Source organism: Notolepis coatsorum (genome assembly GCF_963971535.1).
Source record: "Notolepis coatsorum genome assembly, chromosome: 1".
Lineage (NCBI taxonomy): Eukaryota > Metazoa > Chordata > Actinopteri > Aulopiformes > Paralepididae > Notolepis > Notolepis coatsorum.
In genome coordinates, this window is record NC_140165.1 from 75957007 (window position 1) to 75972006 (window position 15000).

A 15000-nucleotide genomic window follows, 5' to 3' on the forward strand; every position below is an offset into this window, starting at 1 on the left:
ATCAGGGATCTAGGTTAAACGTCACAAGCGCAAACAGGACGAGAAATTTCCGCGGAATGCATTGGAGTCAATGAGGAAATGGTTTTCTGCAGTATTTTTTTCTTTTGACCAAAATCGCTCCTAATCACTCATTTCTGAACGGATTTGGACATGTACCACACAATACTTCAGGCTATGGACCCAGGGTGTTTTTTCAGCCATACAATTTCTTTTGGAAATACTACTTCTGGACTACTAACTACTACAGAAAAACGTGAATAACAAGTTTTTCTGCAACTCAAGTTCAGACCTATGTTACTCTATTTCATTAGCACTAAAAGTGAATTAAAATGTTATAAGTATAAAGTATAGTATTTTGGTTTGAAAAAAAAAGTATGCAGTCAAAGTCCTAACCCAAACTCCAGGAACCATAAGAACCAACCAGTCATTTGAACGTGCAGAATAAGTTCCAAGATTGAATTCCAACAGTGTTGCGATGTGACGGGGAAGTTCACCAATAAGGGCTTTAAAAACAAATACCAATGATAGTTACACCTTGCAACTAGGGATGTTCGATATTGGCTTTTTTACCGATACCGATATACTGATATTGTCCAACTCTTAATTTCCGATTCCGATATCAACCGATATCAACCGATACCGATATATGCAGGGTCCCCCCCCCCCCCCAAAAAACGGAATTAAACTTCAGGTAATTAACATTACATATCTCTTGTCGTGGACTTAACACAACATTATGCATACTTTTGACCATAAATAAAATCAGAATTTGTTCTTACTTGCTTGCCTGGGTAAATAAAGGTTAAATAATTGTAAAAAATATATATTAAAAAAAAGAAAAACCAATACCGATAATTTCCGATATCACATTTTAATGCCAATATCGGTAGGCCGATAATATCGGACATCCCTACTTTCAACCAGAGAAGGCAATCCAACCTTTTCATAAAGGACACAGCGGTGGGTATCATACCTGTCACCAGTAATAAATCTGAGGGCAGAGGTTTAAGAGGTGAAGCCGCAGCCTATAAATCATCATCATCAACCTTTATTTATTCTCGAAAATACAATTGAGGTCACCCTCATTTTCAATGTTGATGAGACTTTACAGACATTTCAATGCACACATTTCTACAATATAACAATAATAAATATTAATAACTATCTATATAGTACTTTTCACACATGGACCGCAGTCCAGAGTGCACCACAGCAATTAGTATAAAATGAACATAAAATCAGCACACAAAAAAAAAAAAAAAAAAAAAAAAAAACGCATACAGTTCAGACATAAGAATAGGTATAAAAGACAATAAAAGTAGTGCAATGTAAACGTGCAGAATTAAGAATAGGCATAACATAAGTACAATGTCGCTCAAAGGCATGTGATCACATCGCCATAGTCCAAAATGTATAAGAAAACAGCTTCAACAGAATGCTTCAACAACTTTATAAAGAAAACAACTGTTGCTTTCCTTAGACAACTTAAATATAGTGCCTAAAGTGGTAGTGAAAGGGTTAACCCTTTGTTAGTGTGGTAGTGAAAGGGTTAAACAAACTAAATGAAGTGCCTGGACCCTCCTATCACACGCCGCTGGGGACTCAAAGGTCGCTATGGCTAACTGCTGGTTGCTGACTTTGCAAACAGCTAGATATTTAGGAGTCGCAGGAGGCTAAACATTATTTCCAAGAACAAAAGCATTCCTTCTTTTTTACTTTAAAACAGCGAACGCGAGATAATCCAACAAGCGAGCCGGCTGCTCTTATTATTATATTATATTACAGCTAACGCTAGTGGACCAGGCGAACGTAAAGCGTTAATTTTGCACCATTTTCCCAGAGATCTGTGTGTGTGTGTGTGTGTGTGTGTGTGCGTGCGTGTGTGTGTGTGTGTGTGTGTGTGTGTGTGTGTGTGTGTGTGTGTGTGTGCGTGCGTGCGTGCGTGTGTGTGTGTGTGTGTGTGTGTGTGTGTGTGTGTGTGTGTGTGTGTGTGTGTGTGTGTGTGTGTGTGTGTGTGTGTGTGTGTGTGTGTGTGTGTGTGTGTGTGTGTGTGTGTGTACTGTACTATAGCCTCTAAGCCCATTAGCCTCAGGTTAAGTGATTTACAGCTGCAGCTCTGAGCCCGTCCTGCAATCTCATCCAATATATCTGTTCCCCCTATCTAACTACCTTATCTGGAGATTACACACACACACACACACACACACACACACACACACAACACACACACACACACACACACACACACACACACACACACACACACACACACACACACACACACACACACACACACACACACACACACACACACACACACACACACACACACACACACACACACACACACACACACACAAGCGGCACGGTGGTGTAGTGGTTAAACACTGTCGCCTCACAGCAAGAAAGTCCAGGGTTCGATTCCCGCTTGGGGACCAGGTTTCCATGATGCCAGTTACCCAGCTGGGGTATCTCCCAGGCCTTTCTGTGTGGAGTTTGCATGTTCTCCCCGTGCTCGCAAGGGTTCCCCCCCCCCCGATAAGATTAACCCAATGGAAAAACATGCACAACAACAAGATCGCTAACGCTGTGGCGTCCTTGACGAAGACGGACAGGAGCACTTCGATTGGTCCCCTGGCGCGGCTCATGTTGCGCCTGTCTGCTCCCGGCTGCCCGCACACACACACACACACACGCACACACACACACATATATATACACACACTCATATACACACACACACACACACTAATGAGTATAGACACACACTGTATACACACACACATGTGGCAACAGTGGCTCAGGAGGTAGAGCAGTCGCCTGGTAATCCGGAGGTTCCTGGTTCAATTCCTGCTCCTCCCGGGCAGCATGTCGAAGTGTCCTTGAGCAAAGACACTTAACCCCTATAACTGCCCCAGATGAGCAGGTTGCCACCTTGCATGGATGTCTTGAGGTAGGGAACTCCAGAGGCGGGGGGCACAGCGGGAGAAGGCTCTGGGTCCCATGGTAGTCAGACAGGAAGGGGGAGTGACAAGTTGAAAGGAAGAGGAGGATCATCTGAGTGACCGTGAGGGGGACTGGAGAAGTTCTGTGAGGTAAGGAGGGGCTAGGTTATGGAGGGCCTTGAAGGTGAGTAGTAATACTTTGTAGTCAGTGCAGGACTTAACAGGCAGCCAGTGGAGTTGGTGGAGAACAGGAGTGATGTGGTTGGTGGAGGGAGTTCTGGTGATAATGCGGCCGGCTGAGTTTTGGACCAGTTGGAGTTTATATTGGTACTTGTGTGGGAGACCAATGAGGAGGGAGTTACATTAATCTCTAGACCAATGAGGAGGGAGTTACAGTAATCTAGACCAATGAGGAGGGAGTTACAGTAATCTAGACCAATGAGGAGGGAGTTACAGTAATCTAGGCGGGATGTGACCATGGCGTGATAATAACAATGAGCTACCGTTAACGAATTGCTAGGGGTGTAATGGTACGTGTATTCGTCCCGCGAATTTACGGTACGTGGCTCACGGTGCGGTACGTGCAGCCATGCGAAGAATACGTCTGATACCACTAGGTAAAACTAGGGTTGCACATTTGACAAATATATGCTCAATATCTTTACTTTCCTTTACTTTACACTGGCTTACATTGATCTTTAACGTTGAATATTAAGCTTGTATTGCCAAATTTAGATGATCAATAAAACGTTGAAGCTTGTAAACGCACGCACGATGACAATCGGACAGAACAAATAACAACGCCCACTGACCCTCTGCACTGCAGGCTGTTTCTCCCCTCCTCCCTCCCCTCCCCTTACAGGTGTCGGGTGTCCCTAACCATGAATGAATTATATCATGTTTGTAACACAGCAGGGTCATTACAATTTTACAGTTTTCTTTAGTTTTCTTGTTCGCCCAATAATGTTAACGAATGGAAAGACACACACACACAGACACACACCAAGCTGGTGTGTCACTCACCAACACACACGCCAACCTTCTCCCACGGACTCACAGTCCAGGTATGCATGGGGGCACGTAAACTCGCACACACGCACACGCACACACACACACACACACACACACACACACACACACACACACACACACACACACACACACACACACACACACACACACACACACACACACACACACACACACACACACACACACACACACACACACACACACACACACACACACACACACACACAGCCCCACCCAACCCCACCCCACCTACCCAACCTCCTCCAATGTATAGTTTCTTTGTCAAATGTATGTCAGTATTCCAATGTGAGTGTCCCCCCCCTACCCAACCCCGACCCCCCCCGCCCCACCTCCAATGTACAGCCCCACCCCACCTACCCAACCTCCTCCAATGCACAGTTTCTATGTCAAATGTATATACACTCTTTTTCTGGATTTTTTTAGTATCACAAACAGTACTGTATTTGAAAATCTGGTATGTCATAAATGTATAGATGTAGCAGTACTGTCTATCTGTATGTCGTGTGTGTCATATGATGAATTGAAAATGGGGGACCCTGATGGAAACAAGACGAAAGTCTTTCTCAGGTCTGCATCCTCTTAACAATTGTATGTATTGAGCTGTACTGTACTGTACCCATTCTGCAATCTGTTAATACACTTTTCAATCAATCAATCACACACACACACACACACACACACACACACACACACACACACACACACACACACACACACACACACAAGCGGCACGGTGGTGTAGTGGTTAAACACTGTCGCCTCACAGCAAGAAGGTCCAGGGTTCGATTCCCGCTTGGGGACCAGGTTTCCATGATGCCAGTTACCCAGGTGGGGTATCTCCCAGGCCTTTCTGTGTGGAGTTTGCATGTTCTCCCCGTGCTCGCAAGGGTTTCCTCCCCCGATAAGATAAACCCAATGGAAAAACATGCACAACAACAAGATCGCTAACGCTGTGGCGTCCTTGACGAAGACAGACAGGAGCACTTGGATTGGTCCCCTGGCGCGGCTCACGTTGCGCCTGTCTGCTCCCGGCTGCCCTTGGGGGGGAAGGACGACGGGATGGGTTAATCGCAGAGACGAATCGCATACATGCATCGCATGCATGCCGATTATTGACCTCTGAGCAGGTCCTAAATTATTATTATTATTACACACACACAGCCCCACCCAACCCCACCCCACCTACCCAACCTCCTCCAATGTATAGTTTCTTTGTCAAATGTATGTCAGTATTCCAATGTGAGTGTCCCCCCCCTACCCAACCCCGACCCCCCCCGCCCCACCTCCAATGTACAGCCCCACCCCACCTACCCAACCTCCTCCAATGCACAGTTTCTATGTCAAATGTATATACACTCTTTTTCTGAATTTTTTTAGTATCACAAACAGTACTGTATTTGAAAATCTGGTATGTCATAAATGTATAGATGTAGCAGTACTGTCTATCTGTATGTCGTGTGTGTCATATGATGAATTGAAAATGGGGGACCCTGATGGAAACAAGACGAAAGTCTTTCTCAGGTCTGCATCCTCTTAACAATTGTATGTATTGAGCTGTACTGTACTGTACCTGTAACTGAGGGGTACAATTCCCTGACTGTATTACTAGATATGATACTTACTACCACTACCTTTGTACTTAATATTCGGCCACCCAGTACACGGCATAAATATATTATCATAAACACTCTCACGTAGATGAAACGGATCCAACACAAATGTACGAAGTCGAAGTATGCGTTTATTACTACACAGCAATGGTGTGTAGAGCAAGCACTTAATCACTTAATTACATTTATGAATTGAGATAGTATGCACTTTTATGGCAAAGAGTATTCGTCGGTATATCAATAGAGAATGTCCAATCTCTGATGGCGCAGGTGGTAAATATACGACCTGGAATAGTTAAGGAATAACAGCAATGATACTTTAATGATTATATACTAGATACACTAAGGGGGGGTTAATCCGGTCGCTTGTAAGCCGACAGGAGTAGGAGGGGGGGGGGGTAGAATCCGGCTGCCTCGTCCGGCCAAGGGTATCCCAGGTGAACCCACTGTAGTGCCGTTCAATGCGCCGGCGATCCTTGGACCACAGATGAAAGCAGGTGGACTCTTTGTGGGCCGGCTCTCTCCGGTCCACGGGGGAGAGACGTGAAGCGACCTCGTCTTGCAGAGCGTCTCCTCACCTTGCGTCCTCTCCAGGGGGGGGGGTTCCAACACACGGCAGTGTCGGGGGTCTTTATCCATGGAATAATCAAAGTATACAAAGCATAATCCGTGCCTGGGAAGGCGGGCTGTCGTCGGTAGAATAATCCGGTATACAGGTCCACTCGCTCGTCGGCTCTGGGGCTCCTCGGGTGCAGCTTCACATGGGGTCAACCACCCTGGGTAAGCAGCCAGTTCTCTGCCCGAAACGATGGGGTACTGACTACGGTAGTATTCTCACCGCACGAAGCACTATATATTAACAGACTATTATTAGCTTAATAGACTACGTCCAACTCGACGATATAGTGCCAAATATGACTATTCAAATATTAATATACACGATGTCTCAATACCGATGGTAGGCGAACTTGGCCTTACTCCCACACGTGGCGTCGCGGGGAGGCTTTACGTCTGTGACTCTATTGGAGGGTAAGAAACTGGACTGAAAAGAAAGTCCTACTTTAGTAGCGCAGTATATATACGCACTATGAACAAATAGTCCCATTAGTGGTGCGGTAGCCAGATTCCTATACATACATACATACCTGCTCGGACCTTGCCGTCGGCACCGGTGATCACTTTGCTTACGCGGCCGGCCGGCCACATAGCTCTGGGCAGTGATTGATCAATAATCATGACGACTGTTCCTTCTGTCAAATTGTCTCTCTCCTTTACCCACTTCTGGCGGGTCTGTAGAGACGGTAGGTAGTGCAGTAGGAAACTGTTCCAAAACTTGTCGGCTAATACTTGGCTGTACCTCCACATTCGTCGGCCGTTCGCTTCTTCAGGCCGGTACATTGTCTGGGGTAATGCAGGATCTAGCCGCCCCATCAGGAGTGTGTTGGGGGTAACTGGGTCGATATCCGCCACATCACTGGAGACATATCCGAGGGGCTTCGAGTTAAGTACTCCCTCAATCTCCGTGAGGACTGTCATTAGGACTTCTTCCGCCACAGTCTGGGCCCCAAGTACTGCGTACAGGGCTGTCTTTATGGAGCGCACTTCTCGTTCCCAAGTGCCACCGAAGTGGGGTGTGTTTGGGGGGTTGAATTGGAAATCAACCTGTGCTGGAGCGAGGTGGGTCTTAAGTTCTGGGCCCATAGCTTGGAAGCTCTCTCTCAGCTCTCTTTCGCCGCCTTTGAAGTTTGTCCCATGATCGGACAATAGGGTAGACGGTCTTCCTTTCCGTGATGTGAATCTTCGGAAGGCCATAAGGAATGAGTCTGTGCTCATGGTCGGGAGAAGCTCGATGTGTATCGCTCTGGTGGTCATGCATTTGAATACAATACCCCACCGCTTCTCGGTTCCTCTTCCTTTCTTTATGTGCAGCGGGCCAAAGCAGTCCATACCCGTTGAGTGGAATGGCTTGTCACCGATTCGGAGGCGACATGGAGGAAGGTCAGCCATCCTTGGTATGCTGGGCTGCGCGCGCCACTTGCGGCAGTCTAGACATGTTCGCTGGAAGCGTCGTACCGCCTCTCTTCCTTGTAGGATCCAGTAACGACGTCTGATTTCCGCGAAGACTCTTTCTGCTCCTGCGTGATGTACATCCTCATCGTATTTCTTTATAATCAGCTCTGTGACCTTGTGTCGGCTGTTCAATACGATCGGGTATTTAATGTCATCCGGTAGATTGGGGGCTCTGCGTAGGCGACCACCCACTCTGATGAGGGTATGAGCGTCGCTCTCGGGGGCCAGATGAATTAATCTGCTGTCGGATGGGACAGGCTTTCCTCCCTGTAGACAGGCCAATTCATCGGGGAACGAGTCTCTCTGGGCTCGCTGCAGTAGAAGCAATTCTGCTTCCTCGTAGTTAGCTGCTGACATATCAACGGGGGACTTGCACTCCGGGTGGTACCGCAGGAATGTTCTTTGTTGTGCACTCTCTATGGACGTGCAATCGTCTATGTTAGGGTCGGTGGAGGCTACGGTGCTCAATCCACAGAACACAGACTTCTTATTTTCCACCTCCTCTGGACTTGCTTCCCTCGGGATAGGCATGGGCCACTGTCCTTCCGGGAGTCTTAGGAATGCGGGGCCGTCACTGTAGACATTGCGACGGGTGAGGTCATCCAGGGGCATCCCCCGGGTGATGACGTCAGCTGGGTTCTGTTTTGTATCAACGTAGCGCCACTCTGTTTCTCCGGTTAACTCTTCGGTTAAGTCTTGAATCTCGGTGACTCTGACTCCCACGAAGACTTTGTACTTGCATGAATCCGATTTGATCCAGGCGAGTACCGTCGTGGAATCTGACCACAGGATTGTTCTAGACACCGGTATGGTGAGCTCACGTTGGATGAGCGTGGCTAGGTGCACTCCGGCTAGGGCTGCGCAGAGCTCTAGACGTGGGATAGATTGTTGCTTGCGTGGGGCTATTCTCGAGCGGGCGAGGACAAATGCTGTGTAGATCTCTCCCCCCCTTTCTTGGGCCCGCAAGTAGGCTACTGATCCGTATGCGACCTCTGAGGCGTCACTGAAGACGTGTAAGTCCATTTTACATGTCTCTGGCCTCACCGTGGGTGGGAAGTAGCTTCGGCGCATATTAACGCCTGGGAGTGAGTGGAGCTCCATCTCCCACTCTCTCCAGGTGGATGCAAGGTGTGCGGGAATGGGGTCGTCCCAGCCCTGGTCCTTGTCCCACAATGCTCGTACAATCATTTTTGCCCTGGTGGTGTACGGTAGAATACATCCTAGCGGGTCATATTGCCGGGCGAGTGTTGTGTACACACTCCGTCTGGTGGTCGGCGCCGCCGCCGGCCTTCCCTGCTCCGTAGTCAGGGGCTTGTGTCTGTAGTGAAGCGAATCTGTTTTGAATCGCCACACCAACCCCAGGGTCATCTCCTGGGCTTCTCCCGGGATTGTAGCCATCCAGGTCTCGCTGCTGGCTGCCTTGTCCTCGGAGGAGAGGCTGCGCAGTACTTGCGGATCGCTGCTGGCCCACTGCCTGAGATCAAAGCCGCCTTTGATCAATGAGGCGCAGAGTTTAATCAGGAGAGCCTCGGCTTCTTCTTGGGTTGAAAGGCTTTGTAGACAGTTGTCTACGTAGAAGCTGTTCTTTACGCTGTGTCGGACCTCTTCGTCCGCTGCTGGGTCCTCTGCTACATGTTTCTGTAGTGCAAATGTAGCACAGCAGGGGCTGCACGTCGTTCCGAAGGGGAGGACTTCCCATTGGTAGATGGCTGGGTGCTCATCTCCTGGCTTCTCTCTCCATAGGAACCGTAACAGGGGCTTGTCCGCCTCTACTAATCTCACCTGCAGGAACATTCCTTTAATGTCCCCGCTGATGGCCACCTTTTCCTGGCGGAAGCGGAGTAGAACGCCGAGTAGGGAGGGGCCGAGTGTGGGACCGGGCAGTAACTCTTTATTCAGATTTTGGGATCCGATCTGGTAGCTGCAGTTAAATACTATGCGGTCTTTACCGTTGTGATGGACCTTGTGGTGGGGCACGTACCACGATTCAGTGGTCTGGTCAGCCTCTTTAATGTCCATCTTTGTGACGTGTCCCGCTGTGATGAGCTTCTCAATCTCAGCGCGGTATACACTCTCTTGGGCGGGGTTCTTGGCTAAGCGCCGCTCCGTGTTCAGCAGGTACCGTTCTGTGGCGTCTGTCTTGGCGTGGAAAGTAGGCATTCCTTCTCGCCGCAGGAGTGGCGTGGCGTATCTCAACACGCCGTTGACCGGGACTCTCTTGGTCCCTGTCTCGAGGAGGTGAATGGCGTAAATGTCATCTTTAGAGCGAATGTCTTTCTTTCCGTTCTTAAAGGGCATTTGTTCCAAGGTCCATAGCCGCTCTACGTGTTGCAGGAGTGCGGTTTCTCCCTCTGTGACTCGGGAGTGGAGACATCTAGTGGCTGTACTTCGGTTGAGAGATTTGGCGAGCGGGCCTTGGAGTGTCCATCCCAAACGGGTCTCGACTGCTGCAGGACAGCCTCGGGGTCCGGTATGAACCCGGTCTATCGGGACAATGAGGTCTGCATGGTCGGAGCCTATCAACAGGGTCGGCATAGCATTGTCTATGAGCGGGATCGGTAACTTGCGCAGATGTGCATATTTCTCCATCAGCTTGGCGACGGGGTATGTGTACCGCGACAGTCCTATTTCTTGGCTGGTGAAAGCGTCTGCAATCTGGTACCGTCGCTCAGGCTGGCCGCTTGCTGCGATAGAGAATGAGACATTCTCGCCCTTTATCGTCTTCAAATCTCGTCTTATTGTCCGAATTGTCATTTGGGTTTCGCTTCCCCGCAGCCCTAGCTGGGCCGCAGCGGAGGCGAGCAGCAGGGTCTTCTCTGACCCGTCATCGAGGACGGCGTAAGTGTCCAGGACTTTATTCTGGTAGCTTAGTGTCACACGCACTACTTTTAGGAGTACTCGGGCTCCACTGCTGCTGGCGGGATCGATGTACATGACGCTCGCTTTGCGGCTGGATGGTGCGGGTGAAGGGCGCCGTCTGTTACTGTCGTGAAGTATGTCCAGATGGGCTCCATCGCACTTGGTGCACCTTTTCTTTAAGCGGCATTCGGCTGCCATGTGTGAGCGCGCACAGCGAAAACAGCGCTTGTTGGACTTTATCCATTGACCTGCTTCCTCCGCGTTCAGCTTGGGGAAGGAGTCACATTGCGCTAGCCAGTGTTCTTTCTCACAGTAGGGGCACACTATCTTCCACTTCTCCGTTCTGGAGGGGGTACTGTGGCTCCTGCTGCTCGGTACTGACTCCGATTGGTGCATCACAGTCACCGATCTTCTTCCATCATTTAGTCGTCTGGTTCCTTCTCTGGAGCCAGGGGTGCTCCGTCCGAATGTATCTAGCCGTAGGCTGCTGACTTCTCTCGCCAGGAAGTCTGCTAGATCGAGGAGGTTCGGTTCGGGGCCATTCGGGTCTCTGTGGTCCCTCTGCCGCCTAAAGCGCTCCTGACGAGCGGGCGGCAGCTTCTCCAGAATCCTTTCCACATTTGAGTTGGCGTAAAGTTCATGCCTCCCCTTCTCTCTTTGCGCTCCCAACATCCCTACCAGGGACTGCACTCTGATGGACAGGTCGTCCAGTGCTCGATTGTCTATTGCTGGGGGTAAGCGGTCGATGTGTCGGATCTCCTGGATCACGTAATCCCATATGCGCCCATACCTCTGGTCCAGTGCTACCAGCGCTGCTGTGTATGGGGTGGTGGAAGTCGCGTAGGCGAGCGCTATATTATGTGCGCGGGGCACCTTTAAGTGCTTCAGTAGGATGGCGTATTTGTGGCGTTCATCCAATACATCCACCAACATGGTCTCCAGACACATGCGGAGTTCTGTATACTGGGCCCGGTTCTCTTGGGTGAAGTCGGGTACCATAGGCGTGCCAATGTGTGACGCTGACTGTGGATACATCGGCGAGCGTTGGGGGAGAGGCCTCCTAGGCGAGTCTCCTCCCGCTCCTTGGTATGGGCTGGTACCGGCAGTGTACCATGGCCCGCTTGTCCAGGTGCTGTTCCTCGGTGCGGGTCGTGCGTCGTGCTCACCCGTGTATAGAGTCGGGGGTCTGTAGCGCAGCTCCGCGGGAGTATAGCCTGGGCTGTACCGGACCTCCTGGTCCGGTAGAGTACTGTGCTGTCTTCGGGCGTGGTTCTCCTCCTCTTCCTCTTCGTCTTCAGTTAGGTCATCCAGTGCTTGTAGTCTCTGGTTTAGCCTCTCCACAGGATATGCTGCTCCTTCCTGGTTGCTAGGTCTCGCTTGGACCGGTGGGGGGAGGTGGTCTGTGGGGGGTATAGACCTCGTCTGTTGGTCAAGTTCAGGGTTGTTTACTCGGCTAGGGGATGCCGCCCTGGAGGTGTGTCTAGACGAGTTCCTGGAGCCTCTGGCGGAGGGAGAGGGTGTTGTCCGTCTGATCAGCTGTTCTATTAGTTGCGACTGCTGTCTGTCGCGCGCTGCGTCCCGTTGAGCAGCGGCTCGTTCTCGGGCCACATTCTCTTCCATCTGAATGCGTCTTATTTCTAGACGTATCTGCTCGTGTTCGCTTCGCTGCTGGATCTGCAGTCGGTCGCGTTCAGCAGCGGCGTTCAGGCTGATGAGGAAGGCCTGCTGTAGGGTCCTCTCTGCCTCGCTGGGAGAAGGCGGTTGTATAGGGGAGCCTTCCCTCGGGGTACTCCTTGCGGAGCCTTGGAGCTCTATCTCCACGGTGCTCTCCCCGTCTTCTTCGGTGCCGAGTTCTCTCTCGGTAGCGTTGTATTCCTCCCGGGACTCATCGGGGACTACTTCTTCAGTACTGGCGGGGTGTGAAGTCATGTCTGGTTCCCACTGGTCCCCACCGTGAACTTGGTCAGTTACATTAGAGCCCGTAGGGGCCTCTATGGTCGGGGTAGTCTGGGCGTTGGGGTTAGACATACTTTTACTTTCTAGTTTTACCGCGTTTACTGTTAGTAGAAGACTAGGTTGTTGACTGACAGCGTAAGCCTCTAAGTACTGAGGGAGCCGTCGTTCGCGCTGCGGGCGTTGGTTAGGAGGATCGTTTCGTGGAGTGTTCATCATAGGCCATTTCAATATTAATAACACTATATTAATATTACACTAATTACCATCCGGCTCGAAGGACCAATTGTAACTGAGGGGTACAATTCCCTGACTGTATTACTAGATATGATACTTACTACCACTACCTTTGTACTTAATATTCGGCCACCCAGTACACGGCATAAATATATTATCATAAACACTCTCACGTAGATGAAACGGATCCAACACAAATGTACGAAGTCGAAGTATGCGTTTATTACTACACAGCAATGGTGTGTAGAGCAAGCACTTAATCACTTAATTACATTTATGAATTGAGATAGTATGCACTTTTATGGCAAAGAGTATTCGTCGGTATATCAATAGAGAATGTCCAATCTCTGATGGCGCAGGTGGTAAATATACGACCTGGAATAGTTAAGGAATAACAGCAATGATACTTTAATGATTATATACTAGATACACTAAGGGGGGGTTAATCCGGTCGCTTGTAAGCCGACAGGAGTAGGAGGGGGGGGGGGGGTAGAATCCGGCTGCCTCGTCCGGCCAAGGGAATCCCAGGTGAACCCACTGTAGTGCCGTTCTCTCCGGTCCACGGGGAGAGACGTGAAGCGACCTCGTCTTGCAGAGCGTCTCCTCACCTTGCGTCCTCTCCAGGGGGGGGGGTTCAAACACACGGCAGTGTCGGGGGTCTTTATCCATGGAATAATCAAAGTATACAAAGCATAATCCGTGCCTGGGAAGGCGGGCTGTCGTCGGTAGAATAATCCGGTATACAGGTCCACTTGCTCGTCGGCTCTGGGGCTCCTCGGGTGCAGCTTCACATGGGGTCAACCACCCTGGGTAAGCAGCCAGTTCTCTGCCCGAAACGATGGGGTACTGACTACGGTAGTATTCTCACCGCACGAAGCACTATATATTAACAGACTATTATTAGCTTAATAGACTACGTCCAACTCGACGATATAGTGCCAAATATGACTATTCAAATATTAATATACACGATGTCTCAATACCGATGGTAGGCGAACTTGGCCTTACTCCCACACGTGGCGTCGCGGGGAGGCTTTACGTCTGTGACTCTATTGGAGGGTAAGAAACTGGACTGAAAAGAAAGTCCTACTTTAGTAGCGCAGTATATATACGCACTATGAACAAATAGTCCCATTAGTGGTGCGGTAGCCAGATTCCTACGCGGAACTAGGACTTGTTCGTACATGTGGAGCGGTACGTTTGAACTGGGTCTGAGGGGTATGGCAGCCTGGCACCAAGGTCTCGACCAATAGTAGAATGGAGACTATTATGGGATGTTCAGTAGGCTAGAATGGATATTCAATGCATATTGTACAAGGAATATACAAGGGATATCAGGGAATATTAGAGAATATACAAATACAAATAAATATATATATATAAATAAATATATATATTCGGTTTAATCTGGCCCTTCACAACAGTACCCATTCTGCAATCTGTTAATACACTTTTCAATCAATCAATCACACACACACACACACACACACACACACACACACACACACACACACACACACACACACACACACACACAAGCGGCACGGTGGTGTAGTGGTTAAACACTGTCGCCTCACAGCAAGAAGGTCCAGGGTTCGATTCCCGCTTGGGGACCAGGTTTCCATGATGCCAGTTACCCAGGTGGGGTATCTCCCAGGCCTTTCTGTGTGGAGTTTGCATGTTCTCCCCGTGCTCGCAAGGGTTTCCTCCCCCGATAAGATAAACCCAATGGAAAAACATGCACAACAACAAGATCGCTAACGCTGTGGCGTCCTTGACGAAGACGGACAGGAGCACTTGGATTGGTCCCCTGGCGCGGCTCACGTTGCGCCTGTCTGCTCCCGGCTGCCCTTGGGGGGGAAGGACGACGGGATGGGTTAATCGCAGAGACGAATCGCATACATGCATCGCATGCATGCCGATTATTGACCTCTGAGCAGGTCCTAAATTATTATTATTATTACACACACACACACACACACATGTATATTCGCCAACATTCGCAAACACAGAGTCCCCCATCGGTGTTAGCGAACGCTTAATGACATGGCGCATCCCCCTTGCAAAGGGACGCTTCGCCACTCTCCTAAGTGCTTATGCACCAACTTTAGATGCTGAGTTCAACATCAAAGAGGATTTCTACCGAGCCCTCGACTCAATATTACAGAAAACTCCAGCTACGGACAAGCTCATATTAATGGGAGACTTCAATGCTAGAGTGGGCACGGAGCACCTGGTATGGGACAGAGTTATTGGCCGACATGGAGTAGGGA